This window comes from Protopterus annectens, chromosome 7.part0 (assembly GCF_019279795.1).
Source record: "Protopterus annectens isolate FY-2018-M chromosome 7.part0, PAN1.0, whole genome shotgun sequence".
NCBI lineage: Eukaryota > Metazoa > Chordata > Ceratodontiformes > Protopteridae > Protopterus > Protopterus annectens.
Window position 1 is genome coordinate 744,927,673 of NC_056739.1, and position 22,462 is coordinate 744,950,134.

Genomic DNA, 22,462 nt, shown 5'->3' on the forward strand with positions numbered 1-22,462 from the left:
GCAATTACGTTTTTATTTGGATAGGACTAAACAAACAAGAAAATCGGACCAACTCTTCCTGTCCTATTCTGAGGGCAAGCAGGGCCTGCCAGTTTCTGAAGTAACCTTATCCAGGTGATTGGCCTCTATTATTACTTTGATTTACCAACTGAGACATAAAGAACTCCCCACAAAACCAAAAGCTCATTCCACCAGAGCATTAGCTACGTTGGTAGCTTTTTAGGCAAGACTTCCAATGGAATCTATTTGTGCTGCAGCCACATGGGCCACTCCTCATACTTTCATTTCACATTACAAGTTGGATATGGCCTCCAGGAGTCGAGCTGATTTTGGTTCCACTGTGCTGAAGAGTCTGTTCCGATGAGCCACCCAGGGCTAAGGTGCTAGGGACGCTGTCCTATCCAACAAGAATGAAGGCGAGATAGACAACTTAACATTAAGAAGTTATGTACCTACCATAACGTTCCATGTTAGTTGTCTTCTTCTCGCCTTCTTTCTTGCGTCCCACCCTCCATCCCCCTAGCCTGGACAGACCGAGAAGAATCCCCTTTGAGGCCTTCTTCCTCTGGTTGACTCTTTTCTAGGTTACGTCCTCCTCTGTTTTTAGCACTGTAGGTAAACCTTGTAGTGGGGACAGGTGTCTCCATGGTGTTAGCTCTACCAAACGAGATCTGGGTATCTGTCACCTAGCATTGTGGGATATGGGGAAGCCTCAAGCCGGTAAATAGCTCTCGAGCTTTAGTAGAAGGCCGAGTCGGAGCCGAGGATCGGCTCCGAACCCATCCAGCAAGAAAGAAGGAGAGAAGAAGACAACTAACATGGTAGGTACATAACTTCTTATTCTCTCATTTCCCACAACAGTGTGACAGATGGATTTCGTATCTTAATGTACACCTTCATCCATTTTCCTTTGAGTAATAATTTACTAATCAGGACAAAAACATTTTGGTGATGACAACTCCTCCTTGAATAACACAACTGTAATTTGTGATAGAGTCTGATCATTTAACCATCATGCCCATTGCCACTGTACATACCCATACTGAGATAACAGTAGGGACAGTTTTGCTTCTCAGTCTCAGAATTTTTTTTGGCTTGCAGGATAGAATTTTTATTCTTGAGCATAATCCACAAAAAGCCAAGAAATCCCTTGAACCAGAACAGAAATCCAAGCAAAGAACAAACAACTGACTAGGAAGCCAAAGACCACAGCAAATGAATCTAACAGTGGTAGAAACCACTCCAGTTCATAGAAAGAAACAATCCTTTATTGGTAAAACCACTGCAATTCACAGTTAATCACCCCACAATTATGGAGATTTTCAGCATCCCAAAAATTCACTCATATGTGTAGGATCCACCCTTACTTCCTATCGTTGCTGCCGGTGGTTCGGTTCAGTCACGGAGCCAGTGGCCAAGTTCATAGACTACAAGTTGAAACACCTTGTTCAAGGTTTTCAATACATTATCCACGATTCCAAGGATCTTTTAGACAAAACTTCGGAAAATTGGATCGTGGAGTGAATGTCTTCTTGTGACATCCAGAGTTTATACACTGTGATTCCCCATGAGGAAGGTCTCTATGGTTCAATGAAATGTTGACACAATATGGTTCTCTTACACTTTCAGACACCACACTGGTTTGTGATTTCATGGAGATTGTACTGAACAATAATTATTTGACCTTTGATGGGGAATTTTACAAACAGCTAAAAGGCATAGCTATGAGGCCGCATGTGCCTCCACCTTTGCAAACATGGTCTTGTTGATAGATGAGAACTTATGACTTTGTTCAAACTCCCTTTATTCAAAAAATGTGTGGATTTATTTTCACTATTTGGATGATTTACTGATCCTTTGGTCAGGCACAGAGACACAACTGGGTACTTTTATGGATGAATTGCAGTCTAGTACCACTTTAAGATTTACCCACCATGCTGACCCAGCTCAGATCCACTACTTGGGCATCGAATTCAAGACGGACCAGTATGGTGGTATGGACACACAGATTTGCAGGAAACCCACCTTCTGTAATTCTTTTTTGTCATACACCAGCTGTCACCCTTTCCATCAAAAGAAGGGGATTGTAAAAAGCCAACTTATCTGGATTTCTCGCCTGACATGTGACAATAACAACTGCTTAACAAAGTTTGACACCCTCAAATCTATGTTTTTGGAAAGAGGGTATCCTGAATTTTTTCTTGATAATCTTCAGAAAGATGTGTGGGAAGACAGAGACAATAGATACGCACCTATTATTAGGTATCCCCTTAATAATATTAAGTTTAAAGACAAGACAAGTGAAAGTAAGGATACATTTAGCTACACTAATATGGTTTTACATTACTCATTGGACTATAAAGACATCTAAAAAGTGGTGCGGAGAAATTGGGCCATCTTACACTGCGATGAGGGACTCAAACAAAATCTTCCTAATTTCCCTTCATTCACCTTTAAGAACAAGCCTAACATAGAACGGCTGTTGGAGAATCCAATTTTTTTTCCAGACAGTGACTCTTGGACTATGACAAAATGTGGATGCTGCCATCAGTGCACTTGTATTGAAACCAGGGTTGCCAGATTTCCAGCACCCCAGGTAGGGACAAAAAAGAAGAAGAGGGTCTCTCACGGCAAGTGAAGACCAAAAAAAAAAAGGTCTTTAATGCGGAACAGAGTTCCACATTAAAGAAGTGAGCTCACTCAGTAGCTCTGCACTAAACACGGAGCTTCTCGTGTTTAATGCATTGCAGTTCCGCATTCAACACAAGTAGCTCCGTGTTTAGCGATTTTTGATTGGCCCGTATACCGGCATATGGGCCAATCAAAATCGGAGCTTCGTGTTTAATGCGGAACACAAGAAGCTCCGTGTTTAGCAATTTTTGATTGGCCCGTATGCCAGGTATACAGGACAATCAGAAAAAAAAAAAAAAAAAAAAAAAACAAACAAAGCGGAGGCTGGCCGGGATTTAAACCGGCAGGGCGGGACTCGGGATCAGGCTGCTTCGGGACAGTCCCACCCAAATAGGGACATCTGGCAACCCTGATTGAAACCAAGTTTGAAGGTGACATAAAAGAAAAAAAATCAGGGGTAATGACATCTGTGGTAAGTTCATTTGCCGATCAGAGAGGTTGGTCTACTTGATGAAATGCATGCCTTCTATATTGATAAGACTAAAAATGCACTCAGCAAAATGATATACCAACACTATTGTAGTTTATCCAATAGGGACATGAAGAGTCCTTTGACTAGGCATGCCTGTACATGCTCCAAGTTTAAGAAGTTCACTTTTTTTGGGTCTTGGAACAGGTGGAAGTAGGTACCTTTGTTGGTGATTGGGAAAACAGAATTCTACATTGTGAGATGTATTGGCAGCTGGCTTTATACGCAGCAAATCCACCTGGATTGAATGATTATATTTCCATTGCTAGTTAACTTAAAAGAAAACCAACATAGTTTGATGCTAAATTGTAAAATTGTTATGGCTTTCTGTAGTATTTTTGATATTCTAAATTTTGTAGCCATTTATACTTTTTGGTTTTATGTGGAAATGTTTTTTGTTGTGTGTGCACCTTTAAGAACTTTCCTGGGATTTGTTCAGCCCCCCCTACTGATTGACAGTTCCTGGGGGGTGTGCTTTTACTTCTCTGAGCTTTTAAATTCTGTGATGTGATGTTGTTCAATCTCGCTTTCATTCTTAACGATGGGTTCGGAGCCAGTCGGCCAAATTGCAAAGTTCGAGGTCTCTAACAGCTCGAGGCCGAAACCCTATCCCACAATGCACCTTTACCTTCCCCAGATCTAGTTTGCCACTGCAATAGATCGTGTGTTTTTCTGCAGCTCAGGCCATTGTTACAGATAAGTGTGTTCTTTTTTTGTAGTATTGGACAGTTTTCAGGTAAGAAAAAAAGTATTTGTGTATTTAACTAAGGATAGGCTATCCTATCCCGTTTAGCCGAAGTTAGGCTTTCTTTAGTTTTTTTATAATTGTATAGCCAGTTAGGCTTGGTTTTGTTTGCAAAAGCTAGTCTGTTTAGCCGAGTGGCTTTTTTGAGTTATTGTTAACTTAGCCGGTCAGACTTATTTCCTTTACCAGGCTTTCTTCAACTGAGCTATATTCTGATTGATATTATTGCTGACAAGAGACATTATTGCTTTTTCTTTGGGGTTGCTACTAGGTGTTGTTTGGCATAATGTCTGAAAAGGCTAAGTCAGGGTTTAAAAAGTGCCCTAAATGCAACCAGAAGATGTCTATCATAGATGGTCGTACCACCTGTGTTTAGAGGTTCATCTCCAGGAAGTTTGTTCCATTTGCCATGGGCTCAGTGCCACTGTCTTGGCTGAGAGGAAGAGGAAGCTGGTTGAGCGTGGCTATCAAGTCTGCCTTTCAATCAGACTTGGATACTGCTTCTCCAGGGAAACAAAAACCTTTGTCAAAACCATCGTCTTCTGCAAGTTCGGACCCAAAGGGCTCTTGGGCTCCGAAGGTTTAGAAAAAGGTGCCTGCCTCGGTTCCACAGTCCTTGGAACCATCAGTACAGACAGTTGGTCGGAGCCGGTCCCCAGTTTTGGGACCGGTTTCTCGACTTTAAGATCTCCAATTCTGGGTTCACCGGCTCCTTCTTTAGCTTCCCCATGAGCTTCCAGACTGTCTGATTCGGACGTGGATCGTGTGGTACAAAGACGTTTACAGAATCCAGCACTGGCTAAAATTCTGTCAGCTTCAACCCAGGCAGCTTCGGAGCTGACAACATCAGCTCCTTTGATTTCTGCTCCTCCTCCGACTGGAATCGAGACATCGGAGCCAGAGGGAGCCGTTCAGTCATTTGTGGAATCGTCGGTACTGACACTTACCTCGGACCTGTCTGTACCGACAACCCTGATGTCTTCTGCTCCTGCGACAGACTCTGGGAGCCGACATTCTCCCATCAGCTCCGGGCAGGGGAGTAAAACCGATGCATCTGTTCTGACTCTTCCCCTTGGGGCCTCAGCATGGATGAGCTAGGCTCCCACCTCTTGCTCTGAGGTGTCTTCGGACCCGGTTGCTTCCTCGCATCGGAGCCGTGGGGCTTTCAATGCCATGAGGAGGGCTTTGTCCCCCCAGACAGCCACAGCCTCTGAAATGGCCACCTCCTCCCAGAAAGAGCCAAAATCTTCTCCGTCACTACAGACTCACCGTAAACATAGGGACCCGGAGCCACAGGAAGCCCCATTGGGCGAACCCTGCTCTTCCGAGACCTCCTCAGAAGTTCCCACTGAGGAGGTTCCTCTGAAGATGTTATGTAAGAGGAGACATTTAGATTTCCCAAAGGAATCCATCACATCTGACACCGATTTGGAGAAATCAGAAGGGTCCCCTAAGTCCTTCTCTGAGGATATCTCCTTTGCAGATATCCTAGAGATCCTTAAGCAGAGGGGTGACTGGCAGCCCCTTAACCCTACTGAGGATGAATCGGTGCTCCTGAAGGCTTTTGGGTCTCGGCCCCCCACCTCTTGGGTTTCTCTGCCGTTCGATGAGTTGATGGACCTTTTATCTCGAAGGGCGTGGGAGTCACCAGATACTATGGAGCCCTTCCTAGGAGGCCCAACAAATACATCTCTGCGCCTCATGACAGATCTTTTTTATCCAAACCAATATCTGTTGATGCCATGGTGGTTGTGGCAGCCACTAAGAAAGAGATGTTGGAGACCTCTACGTCTGTTCGTCCTCCTAATAGGGAATCTAGGATTATGGACAGATATGGTAAACGCATGTTCAGTTCTACGACCTTCGCTTTTCGGTCCTTGAACAATCTAACCCACTTCACAAGGCTTCAAAGAGATCTCCTGAAAGAGCTAGGAGATGCTCTTCAGGGTGCAGTAGCCGATACAGTGGCGGACAAAGTGACATCTCTGCTTCCTACCCTCAATTCTATCGTTAACTCTTCCATGCGCCTTGTATCTTACGTAGCTGATGGGATGAGTAGGGCAGGGGGTACAGGAATAGCTCTTCTGAGACATTTTTGGATGCGCTTATGTTCCTTTGCGGAACCTTTCAAGTCGTCCTTTGTGAATGCCCCATTTGATGCCTCTTCCCTTTTTGGACCAAAAGTTAGAGACCCTCACCAGATGTGACCAATACGGAAAGACACTATCTGCCGTAGGAGTCCATTTTTCCACCCCTACTAGACCTTACCCTAAAGGTCAATGGGTAGGGGAAAAGTTGGTTCCACAAAGCCCAAGGAGCCTTTTCGAACTCACGAGGTGAAGCCTCCTCCAGGGGCAGAGGAGGGAGCCATGATGGAAGACGACGCCCACGTGGCAGAGGGGATCCGCAAAACCAGGGCGACAGGAATCAGTTCCTTGGCAAGCCGTACCAGCGCTCCTGAAAGGAGGCCTGATTGTCCTGCTCTGGAGGCAGTCTTGGGATGTTTATCTTTGTACTTAGGTGCCTGGCTCAAAATTTCATAAGACAAATGGGTACAAAATATTATATCCAGAGGCTGTTTCATCCCCTTTCATAACCACCCCAAACCAACGAAAGGAATCCCGGACATTCCACCCAGTCTACGATGTTGCCACAATAGAGGTTCAAAAACTATTAGAAAAAAGAGTCATCCAACCAGTCCCAACAGATCAGCAAGGATCCAGAACTTAGTCAAGATTCTTTTTAGTGCCAAAGAAAACAGGGGACAAGAGACCAATTTTGGACCTCAGCAGACTCAACAGCTTTGCAGAAAAGAGTTCTGGATGGTCACACTTCAGTCTGTACTCCCGTTCCTAGGGCAAGACAATTGGATGTGCTCAATAGATCTTCAGGATGCATACTACCATATCAAAATGGCCAGGCCATCCAGGGATCCAGGGATCACCTGCGCTTCAGGCTGGGAGCCAGTCATTTCCAGTTTCAGGCCCTGCCCTTTGGAGACTCTACAGCCCCCAGAGTTTTCAAATGTATGGCAGTGGTCATGGCTCACTTGAGACATCAAGGAATCCGGGTGTTTCCATATTTGGATGACTGGCTCCTCACCGCACCCACCAGGCATCAGCTTATTCGGGCAAGGGACACTATCTCAGATCTATGTTTTCAACTGGGCATCACAATAAATTCAGAAAGTCTGCTTTATTGCCATCACAGCATACAGTGTTTATAGGAGCAGACTTAGACACAGTCAACATGTCTTTAAAACTTCCTTCAGAAAGAATGCTTGCCCTTTGACATCAGATTGCAGATCTCCTTTCAAAACACAGCACCAGCATCGCAGATTCTCAAGCTACTGGGCACCATGGCAGCAGCTATCATTGCAATACCCCTGGTGAGATCTCACATGCGTATTCTTCAGTGGCTACTATTCACACAGTGGACTTTTCAGGACTTACGAATGAATCGCCCAGTTCTGATAACCAACTCTTGCAAGGACGCTCTTTGGTGGTGGCTAACGTCCGAATCGGTGACCATGGGACGTCCCTTTGTCCTTCGGTTACAGTTGCAATGGTGACCACGGATGCCTCCCTGATCGGGTGGGGAGGCATTATCAGGTACGGACAGCCCAAGGTGCTTGGCAGGTACACGAGGCTCAATTGCACATAAACGTCCTAGAGATATGAGCAGTTCTCTTAGCATTGCAGTCCTTTCAAGACTCTCTTCCTCTGGGTACAATTGCAATCCAGTCAGACATGTCCATAGTCTGGTATATAAACAAACAGGGCAGAACCTGATCTTATCTCCTATGTTGAGAGACTCTGAGTATGGAAATGGGCAGACTCCACCCAGCGCTTTCTGATAGCAATGTACATCCTGGGAGAATCCAACGTGATAGCGGACAAACTCAGCAGAGCAATTCTGTTGCGTCATGAGTGGTCTCTCAAGAACGAAGTAGCGGAGATGATTTTTCACAGATGGGGCCAGCCTTGCTGCGACCTCTTTGCGTTTCCCACAAGCACCAAATGCAGCAACTACTTTGCCCTGATCCCTCAACAGGGAGAGTCCCCGAGGGATGTGCTCGTATACGATTGGCCCCCGGGACTCCTTTATGCATTCCCTCCCTTTCCACTGATTCCCAAAGTTTTGCAGAAAGCCAGTTTTCAGGGCAGGACACTTATCTTAATAGCCCCATATTGGCCGAGTCAAGTCTGGTTCCCCTTTCTGAAGCCTCATCTAGTAGAAGAACCTTGGATCCTGGACCTAGTGCCGGATCTTCTGACCCACTCGTCAGGAGCTGTTCACCCAACTCTTCAGTCCATCAACCTGACAGCTTGGCTGATCCAATTCCCAGAATAGCCAGGTTCCAAAATTTATCAAAGGAAGCTCAACATATCCTTTTATCTTCTCACAAGTCTTCCACCAGGAAACTATACCTCAGTAAGTGGAAGAGATTTTCAATCTGGGCTCAGCAGAATAACATTGACCCCTTTCTAGCCTCCATATCGGATATCTTATAGTTTCTGACCAAAGTGTTCAATGAAGGAGCTGCAGCAGCACCCAACTGGGTACAACTCGCTGCTATATCTAATTTCCACATAGATGAATCAGGAAATGGTATTATGTCCCACAAGATGGCAAAGGCTTTTTTGAAAGGTACAATGCATCTGAAACCTCCCATTAGATCACCTACTGCTCCATGGAATCTGAATTTAGTCCTGTCCAAGATTATTCTCCCGCCATTTGAGCCCGTTTCTTCCTGTGAGCTGAAATATCTTTCTTGGAAGACCATTTTCTTGGTGGCCATTACATCTGCACGCAGAATTTTGGAGTTGCAAACCCTTTCAGTTAAGCACCCATATCTGATATTCCACAAAGATAGGGTTTCCCTCAGGACGAACCCTTCGTTTTTTCTGAATACACCCTTAATCAGGCAATTGAATTACCCGTTTTCTTTCCCAATCACACAAATCGATTGGAATATATGCTTCACAAGCTTGACGTCCCTAGACAACTTTGTTTCTATTTAGACAGGGCAAAAGACCATAGAAGAACTGATCAGTTTGTCTCCTTCTCAGATTCCAAGAAAGGTGCAGCAGTATCTAAATCTACTTTATCAAAATGGCTTTCTGATTGTATATCTTTTATATACCATGAGGCAGACATTTCTTTAGACAGCAAAGTCAAGGCTCATTCAACCAGAGCTGTTTCTACGTCCATAGCCTTTTTGGCCAGACTACCTATTGACTCTGTTTGTGCAGCTGCCTTGTGGTCAAAGCTACATACCTTCATAACTCACTACAAAGTAGACAAGGCTTCTAGGGACAGGGCTTCATTTGGTTCTGCTGTCTTAAGACAGGTACTCACATGAGCCACCCAAGATTGTGGTTCTGGGGATGCTACCCATCAGTAAGAATGAAGGTGAGATTGAACAACTTCACATAAAGAAGTTATGTACCTACCATAACGTTCCATGTCAGTTGTTGTTCTTGCCTTCATTCTTACGACCCCCCCCCCCTCCACCTACCCCTACAAAATGTCTGGAAGTTCGAGAGAGGCTCTACATTGGTTTTGGTTCTTCTGAGGAGTTTCCTGTCACTAATTGTCCTTAGGATTTCCTTTGAAATCTGGTTTAGATTTACCACTAGTTGGCAGCAAACAAGATCTGGGGAAGGTAGAGGTGCATTGTGGGATATGGTTTCGGCCTCGAGCTGTTAGAGACCTCGAGCTTTGCAATTTGGTCGACTTGGAGCCAAGGATTGGCTCGGAACCCATCAGTAAGAATGAAGGCAAGAAGAACAACTCACATGGAACGTTATGGTAAGTACATCACTTTTTTTTTAGTGGAGTTACCATGGTTCTGAAGAAGTCTATGTTTAGACGATAGTGCTTAACCATGAATTCCAGTGGTTTTACCAATAAAGGATTGCATTTTTCTACTAACAACTGTGAACTGGAGTGGTTTCTACCATTATTGGATTCATTTGCTTTGGTCTTTGGCTTCCTAGTTAGTTTGTTCTATTCTTGAGCATAAGCTTGTCATATTTTGCATATCTTTAAGGAGGTAAAAAGTCCTAGCAGAAGCTAATTGTACATTTAGAAGTGATTGTTTTGTGGACTATATCACAGGGTCTGAATGCTCTGCATTATGGTACTCTAAGGTTACTAGACTATTCAAGTTATGTGGTTCACATCTTGGCAGATTTATCCATTACAGCACCAGATATCTGCACATTTGCAATAGGTGCTTATGACCAAATCTTCCACGGTTTTAGCGTATCAATTTTTAAGAAAAATGAAAATTAAGTGAAGTCTGTATTTAAGACCTCCAGAAAGATATTGGTTTAAACTTTTGTAAATTCTTATTGTACCTCTTTCCAAATCTGAAAAGCTAAAGATATAAAGATGATAGATCTGATAAGGGCAGAGCAGAGTGGTACTCAACTTCCTTGGACCTGGATGCCATACCCTTACCAATAAGTTGGGCGACATAAAATGATTTTCTTACCACCTTCGCTACGTGTTGGTCAAAGGCCAGGATTTTTGTCTATATAGTGTTCCCAGATCTCATACTACTGGGTTGACTCTTATCGGTGTTTTATTGAGGGAGTAATTAACTTGAGTTGACAGTTTCCCAAAAGGCGTTATAATGCATTTTCTGACATTGAGTTTTAGGCTGTGGCTTTGGCACCAGTCATTTGCCTGTGTTAAATTCTCTTGCAAGATGTTGGTGTCTTTGGGGCAATCTAAAATAGCTCCCAATTTACAGACATCTTTAAACTTGGTGAACCAGAGACCTTTAATGAGACCCTCACCATTATGTGTACAGAATGAAATGAATGGCCGAGAAGGCGTTTTGGATTTAACTTTCAATTCGGAGCAAACTCCTGGAGTTCTAAGGGGAGCAGACAATGTACAAATTTCACTGAATGGTGACTCGTCGCAAATTACACCTGGGCAATGTCAGCAGCCTGGGAAAGAAAGAATTGCAGGTACAAACTTTAAAAGAAATTTAAAAGAAACTAGAGACTGGCTGCAAACGAAATATTCTTTTAAAATGAATGAGAATGTAAATGTGCAACCCATTGTTAATGATTACTTTAATGTAAAATTAAACAATATGTCAAAATTAATATTGAGATACAGAACTTTAGATATTGAAAACAGTTATTTGGGAGAATGTGCTGCAAAGAGAATTGTACCTAAGGGTTTACGTGTATGGAAATATCCAAACAATGTTCATGTCGGCACTTTATTTCATAAAGAATTGCTAGAAGTTTTTAACAATTGTGGCATAGAAATTTTAAAAACTATCATAAAAGAAAATATTAGGAACAGAGATGAAATACATAAGGAAATTGAGGTTCTGGACCAGTGTATTAAAGATGACCTAGTGTTCACTATTAAGGAAGAAAATGAGAGGTATTTTAATAAAGAAATGACATTGATAAGAAATGTGATGAGATTGTACAAAGAAAGATAAGAAAGCTTGAGCGTGATTGTAAGGAGTATAAGAACAGCACATGTTATCCAAAGCCAAGAAACTATAGACAAGATGATGTTTTTCATTTTAACAAGCAGATAAATGAAGTCAATGAAGAGAATCAAAATTATACAGGTGATGATGGGAATATTGAAATGGGGGATTATGGGAATGGGGATGAGTACCCACCACTACGTAAGTCTGAAAGTCTAATGAAAAAGAATGAGTACCAACAGTCAAATTTTTACTGGGGGGGGGGGGGGATACTAAGTAGTGATGGTGTATCCCCCACCCAAACCAAGCATGATGAAATACAGGTAGATGGCAACAAATGTTCATTAGACGGTTTTTGTATTTACAATTTTAGTAATGAAACACTTAATAAAGAACATTTTAGTTTATTATCCAGGGGATTAAAATGTATTACTTATAGGAAGGGTGACCTCACGAAGACTTTAATGGATACCAAAATGTTCATTAGAAAAGTAAATTTAGGCTTGGTTTTACTAGCAATTCCAAATGAGTTTGAACAAGGGCTGAGGCGAAAGAGTGCATACAACCCACCATTGCACCCCCAGTTAAGGAATTTGGAGAGGGTTATTGAAAAAGAGTTAAGAAGGGAATATAGTAAAATCAAATACAGACCCAATTTATTCAGTAAAGAGAACACTACACTTAGGGAATTACAAGCTAATCCCGACATACGAGTTATGAACCCAGATAAAGGGGGAGGTGTAGTAATAATGGATAATATAACCTATCAAGGTAAAATGAATCAAATTTTGATGGACAAAGTGACTTATTTTAGTGTGTCTAATGAGGTTAATATAGCCTATAAAAGGATAGACAATGTATTGGAAGATCTGTATATGGAAGGCCTATTTGATGAAAAAGCACTTAGATTTTTAAGGGTAGAGAAACCAAGAGTGCCATCCATATTCGGAATACCCAAGACACACAAGAATGAGAAAGATCCCCCTTAAGGCCTATAGTGTCGGCAGAAGGGTGTAAAACACTCCCCCTGGCTAAATATGTAGATAACAAACAAACAGTTATGGGTTAAAAGAAAGACTATTTTAAAAGATTCTTGGGACTTTTTGAAGGAAATAACCCCAGAATTATTTCATGATGAATTAACTTTCATTACTATAGACGTAAAAGATTTATTTTTAAGTATTCCCCTACCGGGAAGGTATGGATTTATTTGAAGAAATTTTATTTGAAGATCCTGACCTGACCTGACCCACAATGAGAAGCTAGTTTGTATTAGTTTAATGGAATTGGTCCTAAAATACAATTTCATCAGTAAACACAAGGTGTGGCAATGGGGGCAGCTTGTGCCCCAACATATGCCAACCTTGTTTTGGCTAAGTGGGAGGAAAAATATACATTAAATTCCGAGTTTACGACTAATTGGACAGTCTACAAGAGATTTTTAGACGATATAGTAATGTTTTGGAAAGAGACTGGAGAGCCATTTGATGAATTCCTGATTTATATAAAGAATACCACTAATTTTTTGGAATTCACTTATACACTTTCCAGGGACTGTTTGCAATATTTAGATGTGGAAATATATAAGGCAGACAGTAAATTTGTGTCCAGGATATTTAGAAAGCCTACCTTTTGTAACTCATTTCTTCATTACAGAAGTGCTCATCCCCCACATTGCAAAAGGAACATAGTTAAGGTTCAGTATGTTCGTGGTAGCTGAATGACTACTTCAAGTTATGATTTTGACAAGGAATGTGGATTGTTAAACATTTTTTTGGAAAGGGGTTACCTACTGGACCTAGTAGAGGGGGTAGAGGTTGAATGGCTGGTAGATCTGCCAAATTTAGGCCCATTTTAGGGGAGAATGAAACAATGCATTATGTTGCAGGGGAAGGACATGAAGTTAATTACAATGGAGCTATTGTATTAGAGTACAATGCTCTTAATGGAGCAACAAGGAGAATTATTAAATCTGAATGGGAAAGGTTGTAACCATTTCAGACTTGGAAAAGCTGCCCAATAGCCCTTTGAAATTTGTATACAAGAACTCATCCAGTTTGAAAAACATTCTTGTACATGGTGTTAAAAACAAGGCAAGCAATAGGAGGAGAGTGGGGACTTACAAATGCAGCCACTGTTCCCAATGTGCAAGTATAGCTAACCCAGACAAACTTTTTTTGAGGGTAGGAATAGGCGGGTATGCAGCCGTGGGTACTTGGTGAAGCTGTGGGGTTAGTATATCTTGCTTTGTGTGTTGAGTGTAGATCCTTCTGTGTTGGTAAAACCGAACGTAGACTCAATATGAACATAATTATGACATCTTGAATAAAAAGGAGACTAATGATGTTCTTCATCTCACATTGCTGCAGTCCTTACATATGGGTAGTCCGCTGTCCTCGGTCAGCCCGAATACCAAAGTATTAGGCTGACGTCGGTCAAGGCGCTTAAAACTGACATCAGGACGTCAGGGTACAAATGCGCATGACCGACGTCATATCCTCAGTCTTTTTTGCCGCATGGTCCGATGCAGAAGCAGCGTTGCAGGTGCCGTTCGGCGTTCTGAAATTTTTCGAGTTCGGAGTTTCAGACCGAATCCAAGTTGGCTAAGTACCCCGTTGGGGAATATTTTGGTTTTTCTTGCCTCAGTGTTTTACCGGATGTCAGAAAAAGTGAATAACTGTATTTCTTGTGGGAAACAGATACCGCATAGGGATTATCATTCTTTGTGTATTCCTTGTTTGGGGCCTGAGCACGACGTTGTTGGGTGTCGCTTTTGTGCTAGGTTCAATAAGCGCACTATTGCGAAGGTTAGATTGTGCTAGGCTGGTCTTGAAGCGGTGCAATTATAATATGCCGTCGGATTCTCCGGCCCGCTTCTGAAGAAGCGCAAAGACAAAACAGTTAAACCCAGGCAAGATGAGTCGTCCGTTCCGGACGCCGGTTCTTTAGAGGCTTCAGTGGAACTGGTGGTTCCGACGGAGGCTTCTCTGGAGTCTCAGGGGGAGACTTTGATATTGCAGGATGTGGCCTCTCAGGAGGCAGGTCAGGCTGAAGGGGCTTCTCAGGTTACTGTACTCCCCTCCCTTCCTAGGGTGGTTAGGCCCTCTCCTTCTGTTTCCAAGGCTTCTCCCAGAGGCAGGCCAGGTTTAGCTTCTGTTGGTGTCACTCCTAGTTCAGCAGGGTCTGTGCCCAAGAAGCACATGCTTAAAATGGCAGAAGATTTGATTACTCTGATTAGAGGTTCTTTGCCCCCTCCTGATAAGAGGCCTAGGGTGGAGCCAGAGTTGGGAAGTTTTGAGCAGGCTTGGATGTTTCAGAGTCTTGCTGAAGACTTGCAGGAGTACTCTCCTTATTCTGATTCTGATGCAGATGATTCTACTCCTTCTGCTTCTCCTCCAGAGGATTTTTCTTTTTCAGAGACACTTCATTCTATGAGGGAACATTTTAAGTGGGAAGGTCAGGACTTCTCTGATTCCGGAAAAGGCTTAGGGAATTTTTGCTTTTACCCCAACATAGGCCCTTGGCTATACCCCCTGTTCTGGATGTTGTGGAAGATGTGTTTGCAGAGGCTTCACTTCATCCTGATTCTCTGCCTCCTGCTCCTGTTAAACCGGATAGGTATTACAGGGTGCCTGAGGCTCATAAATATCTTTATAAGAGTCCTAGGGCGGACCCAGAAACTATTAGTCAGGGACCTAAGGGTGTCAAGGCCTCTGTTGTAAAAAATCCGGTTCCTCCAGATAAAGAGGCCAGAGCTTTGGATAGATGGGGAAAGAAGGTCTATACATCTTCTACCTTAGCTATGAGGGCTTTGAATTGCCAGTTTCATATGTTGAAATATCAAAACTTTCTTCTTTCTCAATTGAAGTTTAAGGTGGATGCTCTGGCGGAAGGCATTGAGTGTAAAGAATTACAAGATTTGGTGCATGTCTCTGAACAGGTGGGTAAGCATTCATTACAATGTGGTTTTGATGCTGTACAGGCCTCGTCTAGGGTGGCTGCCACTGGTTCAGTTCTTCGCAGGCACGCCTGGCTGAAGGATCAGAATTTATCTGACCATGTTAAGACAAGGATTTTGGATGCTCCTTTGCAGTCTGATGTGTTGTTTGGTTCACCTGTGGAGTCAGTCTTGAAGAAAATGGAAGACAAGGCTAAGTCTATGCAGGCTGTTAAAGATTTTCTGCAAGTTCAGCCTCCAACGTTTAGTAGGAATTGGCCTGCTAAGGGGTGGACGTATCCTTCTTATGATTCTCAGTCTAGGGGTAGATCTAGACGTGGTAGGGGCAGAGCTCAGAGTTCTTTCAGACCTAGAACAGGGAGTTCACCTGCACAATCTTCGGGTGAGGGCAGGGGCCAGTCCTTTCGTAAACAGGCCCAATGACCTACCTTTTCAGCTGCCAGATCCTTCTTGCCGGGCAGCACCTTTGGGAGGAAGGTTGGCACTCTTCAAGGAAAATTGGACTTTGATTACCCAAGACAAATGGGTATTGGATATCATACACCAAGGTTACAAGTTTTATTTCCATACCTTGCCTCCTTTCAAAGGCATGCCGGACGTTCCTCCTCAGCAAAGACTAGAGGCTCACAAACAAATTTCTCTACTACTTCAAATAAGGGCCATACAACCGGTCCCTCTGCCAGAAGTGGGCCTAGGATTTTATTCTCGCCTGTTTCTAGTACCAAAGAAAGGGAACACATGGAGACCAATTTTGGATTTATCTATCCTCAACACATATCTGGACATTCCCAAGTTCAAAATGTTGACGTTACAACAGCTTTTACCTCTGCTGGGCAAAGATCACTGGATGGTGACTCTGGATCTCAACGAGGCTTACCTTCATGTTCCTATCAGGCTCAGTTGCAGGAAGTATCTGCGTTTTCGGGCTGGGACTTCTCATTATCAGTTCTCTGCATTGCCCTTTGGCTTATCTACTGCGCCCAGAGTGTTCACGAAGGTTCTGGCTCCAGTGATAGCTTTCTTCAGGCTAAGAGGAATACAGATCTATCCTTATTTGGACGATTGCCTGATTCTGGCCCAAGGAAAGGACGAACTTCTTCATCATTTACAGTATGTGATGGCAGTGTTAAGATGCTTGGGGTATTCTGTGAACGAAATAAAGTCCAGTCTAGTACCCTCTCAGGACATGTGCTTTCTGGGTGTGAGACTGAATACAGCATCCCAGATGGCCTTTTGACCCCGGACAAACAAAAGAATCTTTCTCTTTACTTCCACCAATTGTCTCGTCAGTCCAGGCTGACTGCAAGGACAGTCCTTCAAGCCTTGGGGTTCATGGCATCTTGTATTCTGGTACTTCCCAATGCCAAACTGCATATGAGGAAGCTACAATGGTATCTCAAAAATGTATGGACGCAACACTGCCAAGATATGGACACTGTCATTCAGATAATACCTTGCATTCAAAAGGAATTTTTGTGGTGGGCTCAGGAATGTCACCTAAACAAGGGACTCTCTGTGACCCGGCCAGAGGCGAGTCAGATTCTAACGACAGATGCCTCAGACAAAGCTTGGGGAGCTCATCTAAATGGAAAATGGGTACAAGACACGTGGCCTGCCAGACTTCAACATCTACATATCAACTTGAAGGAGATGTTAGCAGTCCAATTTGCATTAATAGCTTTCAAGGATTTACTTCTTCCAGGGCAGGTGTTGATTCTAACAGACAACACAACTGTCATGTGGTACATCAACAAGCAAGGGGGAACGCATTCTTATCCTCTATGCAGACAAGCAATGATTTTGTGGGAGACTGCTCTCAGTTTACAGCTAAATCTTCAGGCAAGGTTTCTGCCAGGAGCACAGAACTCCTTAGCAGATGTGTTGAGCAGACAAATTATGGATCCCCACGAGTGGAAATTGGATCCTCATGTATTTCAGAAATTGACAGTGTTATGGGGAACTCCAGACATAGATCTGTTCGCTTCTCCACTAAATTACCAGCTGCCAAAGTTTTGCACAAAACGGTTTCATCCCACAGCTTGGAAAGTGGATGCTCTCTCATTCAATTGGAGCAATCTTCATGTGTATGCCTTTCCACCTCTGCCTCTCCTCCCAAAGGTACTCCTGAAGGTCATACAGGACAAGCCAAACATGATTTTAATAGCTCCGGATTGGCCTCGACAGCACTGGTACCCATTACTGAGAAGTCTGGTACGGGAGCCTCCATGGCCTTTGCCTTTGATTCCTCACCTGCTGTCTCAGGAGAACAGTCATTTACTCAATGTCAAACTTCACTCTCTACATCTAACAGCCTGGCATATTCTGTTTTAAACCCTGGAGGGTCTCAGCTTCCACAACAAGTTTTGAATGTTATTTTGGAGGCCAGAAGGCCTAGTACAAGGAAAGTGCACGCAGATAAATGGAGGAGATTTTTATTTTGGAGTACAGCAAAGGACTTGGATGTTTCTAAACCTAATTTAAGTGTGGCTCTTCAATACCTTACTGAGTTACTGGACAAAGGTTTGTCCTTCTCCTCTATTAAGGTTCATGCTGCAGCAATTTCTGCTCACTATGACTGTGACCCACCATTGTTTTCTCATCCTTTGTTTAAGCAATTCCTTAGAGGGGCAAAGAATATAAGGCCCCCACGTAGAGCTCCTACTCCGGCTTGGGATCTCCATTTTGTGTTGGAGAAACTCACTCTACAACCTTTTGAGCCTGCAGCGACTGCCGAGTTGAAATATTTATCATGGAAGACTGCTTTTTTGTTGGCCATTACCTCTGCGAGAAGGGTTTCTGAATTACAGGCCCTTATGGCAGTTGAGCCTTTCCTAATTTTCCACAAGGATAGGGTATCTTTGCGTACTAACCCTTCCTTTATGCCTAAAGTGGTTTCTAGTGTGGCTTTAAACCAAACTATTCATTTACCTACTTTTTATGCAAACCCCCAAAATAAAGGGGAAAAGATTTTGCACACTTTGGATGTACACAGACAGTTGCGATATTATTTGAGCAGAACTAAAGGGTGCAGGCAGTCTCAGCAGTTGTTTGTTTCATTTGCTTTGGGTTCTCAGGGCAAACCTGTTTCAAAACAGACTATTTCTAAGTGGATTGGTTTTGTATTACTTTCTGTTATTCCCATCATGGTAAGGAGATTCCAGCTGGGATTAGGCCTCATTCCACTAGGGCTACTGCCACTTCTACAGCTTTTTTAAGGGGGGGTGGCTACTAAAGATATTTTGGAGGCAGCTACTTGGAGTTCAGTGCATACTTTCTCTAAGCATTACCACCTTCCACTTTACTCTAAATCTAGGGCTGGTTTTGCCACTGCAATTTTACAGGGCATTTTGGCAGCTCCTAATGCTTTATAGTTTTGCCATCCTCCCTTACCTCTGCTTTGGGATTCTACCCATATGTAAGGACTGCAGCAATGTGAGATGAAGAACATAGTACAGTTTTGTACCTACCATAAATGTAGATGTTCAAGATCCACATTGCTGCAGTCCAATCTCCCTCCTTCCCTCTGTAGTTAGAGGCGGTTGTGTGGTTTGGGTTGTGAATATTGTAAATATTGTAAATATGATTAGTGCAGGGGTGGTTGGTTGTTTTTTGCTGTCTTTTGGCTTTGGCCTTTCTTTTTAGGGCCTTCTGACATCTGGGGCAAGAAAAGACTGAGGATATGACGTCGGTCATGCGCATTTGTACCCTGACGTCCTGATGTCAGTTTTAAGCGCCTTGACCGACGTCAGCCTAATACTTTGGTATTCGGGCCGACCGAGGACAGCGGACTACCCATATGTAAGGACTGCAGCAATGTGGATCTTCGAACATCTACATTTATGGTAGGTACAAAACTGTACTTTTTATATAAACACATGAAAGTTTGTTTAAAAGCTAATTTTATTTTTTTAGTCTTGGAACAAATACCAAAAGAAATCAGGGGTGGACTATGGGAGGAGAGAATAAAATTCAGGGAACTTTGGTGGCAAGTAACCCTGGAAGCATCAAGCCCCCCTGGTTTAAATGACTTCATTTCTATTGTTCCATTACTAAAATTGAGATCTGCTAAGCTATAGTTTTCATCTAAGACACAGTTCCTAATAAAGCAGTAGATGATGCAATAATGTTGTTTTTTACATCACCTGAGTAAGTTAAAATGCTTTTATTATTATTATTATTTGTACACTTTTATATTACAAGGAAAGTATTTTATGAATTTTAAAGTATTTATGTAGTAGCATGTTTTTAAGTAAGTGTTTACTTCTCTATGTAATTTAAGGTTTCCTATAACACTGTTTTCTTAAAGGAAGTGACTGTTTTTAAAATTTTTTTTATTATATAACATGATTGGTTTATTCATATTTGTGAGGGACTATATAAAGGGTTAAATGTTATTCTAGGTCATCTGATGAAGTCTTTATGAGGAGAGATGAAAACGCTGGTGCTACAAGTGCATTTGTGTCTATGCAGTTTGTGGATTGTGCATTAAAACTTTTTTTCAAACAAACCTCGTATTTTCTGTTTTCTGAAGGACCTGTAAGGTGGATTCTAGTTAAAGTTTTGGTGCTTCTGCTTCACTTTTTTTTTCGTTTACTTTTAATGTAATCCTTGACTTCCAAGAAATAGATGCCAAACAAGAGTGGGTCCAACAAGGAGCCCTGGTGTAATCCGTTGGTAACCGGTCTCTCAGTGGAGGTGGTCACACCAATCCTGACTTCTTGGTTCCTGCCTGTGAGCCAGCCAGCAAGCAACCAGTCTAATGAATTATGTAGGGATTTATGCCTAGCTCAGAGAGCTTGTTTTACTTTCATTAATTTTATATCCAGAAAAGACCTGAAACTGTTTCAGAATGTTCCACAACATTGAAATATAATTTTCTGGATTTATCATATACAAAATAATAATCTCTGCAAATAAGGCCATCATTTATTGAATGCCATGCTGGTTATATCCTTGAATTTCTGACTTCCTTATTTTCTTGCCATTGGCTCTAAATTTAAAAGAAATAGAGAAAGAGGACACCCCTGCCTTGGGTGTATTCTGAAGCAGAGCGTATTAGAAAATTAATATCCTTAAAATCACAGTTGACTCTATTGAATGCTTTCTGTTAATCAAGACCTAGCAATGTTAATGTTATCTTCTTACATTCTGCTTCCCTTTGGATTATCATTCTTCTGTTAATGTTGTCAGATTTTTTTTTTCTATACAAAACCGCATTGATCCTTATCTATCAATTCAGCCGGGGAATTGTTATGGCTAGGCTTGTATAGGCCCTAGGGCCGATAGCCTAGTACAAACCTGTGAACCTAAATTCTGAGAACACCTTTCCCATTCTCTTAGAGCTGGTATAGACATAATCACGGTTTAAAATTAGCGTAGTCTGAAGGGTCTCTGTCCTCTTTTAGTAATACAACCACCCCATCTTTTTTCTTACCCAACCTCAGTGGCCCTTTACAGTAGAAAGCAATCATTTTATAGCCAATGTTCAACAATTAGCTTGGAGACACAAACTAATTGGGTTTTGTTTCAGTTACTAAATACAAAAGCCAAGAAATTAATGGTAAGAATTATCAGGTTTACAGTGAAACCTAATGATCAGAGTAAATGGACAGGGATCGATTAAGTAAGCAGTCCTAAGAGTGTAAGGACTACTCCTTTGGGAGTGATGTCACTGCTGCTTCCAGCACAGAGTAGATATTTATCTGACCTGTTTACCATAGAGCTGGGTTCTGCATGTTAAAGTTACTTACATTGCATAGTGGCGGTAATCTCAGTTGGCTATCCACAGGCTGTTGCTTAATAATAAACTCATTTGGCCTCTGGGGTAGAGGACCAGTTGCATTTCTACCGGCTGTTGCTCAGTGACAGTAATCTCAGTTGGCCGCTGGGCAGAGGACCAATTTGATATCCATGGGCTATTTCACTGTGACAATAATCTCAGTAGGCTGATGGAGCAGAGGACTAATTGATATTCACAAGCTATTTCACTGTAACAATGATCTCAGTTGGCTGTTGAGGCAGAGGATTAAGTTGATGTCCGTGGGCTGTTGCACTATGGACAGTGTCAGTTGGCTGATGGAGCAGGGGACCAATTGGATGTCCACAGGCGACTTCATTATGACAATCATCTTAGGTGATAGGGCAGAAGACCAGTTTGTTATCCATGGGCTATTTCACTGCGACAATAATCTCAGGTGGCTGCTGAGGCAGAGGACTGATTAGATGTCCACGGGCTATTGCATAGTGACAGTAATCTTAGTTGGCAGCTAGGGCAGAGGACCAGTGAGATGTCCACAGTGACAATAATCTCAGTTTGCTGCTGGAGCAGAGAACCAGTTGTACATCCATGGGTTTCTGCACAGTGCCAGTAATCTCATTTGACTGCTGGTGCAGAGCACCAGTTGTGTATCCACATGTTACTGCTCATTGACAGTACTCTCAGTTGGCAACTGGGCAGTTGATCAGTTGTACATCCATGGGCTACTGCACATTGACAGTAATACTAGTTGCCAGCTAGAGCAGAGGACCAGTTGGATATCCATGAGCTACTACACAGTGACATTGGCCTTTACAGTCCTTCCTTGGCTGCTGCAGCAGATGACCAATTTGTTGTATACATTGTCTGCCCAATGTGGGTATATGGTGACCTAGTAGAGGCGGAGACCTAACTTGAATGTTTAAATGGATACCTTAGACCTTGCAGTGGAAAGGGACAGCTATGTTTTTATTAATTAGTAATGTCAAGGTTGTGTTATATTACATTGTGTTGTCCTGTGTTTTTACTTCATTCTAAAGTTTTAGTGTAGTGTAAAACCTCTGTGTAAGCTGTTAGAAAAAACAGTGTGTTCCAAATGATTGTTTCTTTTTCATGTATGTTATGTTGCAGTGATTGTGAACTGTAAAAGTTAAATAATAAAAAAAAAAAAAAAGCCACAGAGAAATTTAAGTAGTTGCAGGAATGTGTGACCTTGATGTCATTATTGCACACTTGGCTTGTGGAGTACTGCCTAATAAATATGAGAATGTATTCAGAGCCCTTCATTTTCTTCCGCTGTCTTCATGGTGTAGTGTTGGAAGTAATTAGATGCAAAGTAGTTCCTGTTCAGGTGACCAGGTAAATGATTGACA

The 22,462-nt window shown here is 42.5% G+C and overlaps 1 protein-coding gene across 1 annotated transcript in view; it reads left to right on the top strand.

The window, feature by feature from the left end:
* STAG3 (stromal antigen 3) overlaps positions 1-22,462 on the top strand; it is a 4,836,058-nt gene that overhangs the window by 4,452,286 nt on the left and 361,310 nt on the right. The gene's annotated exons all lie outside the window — the stretch shown is intronic.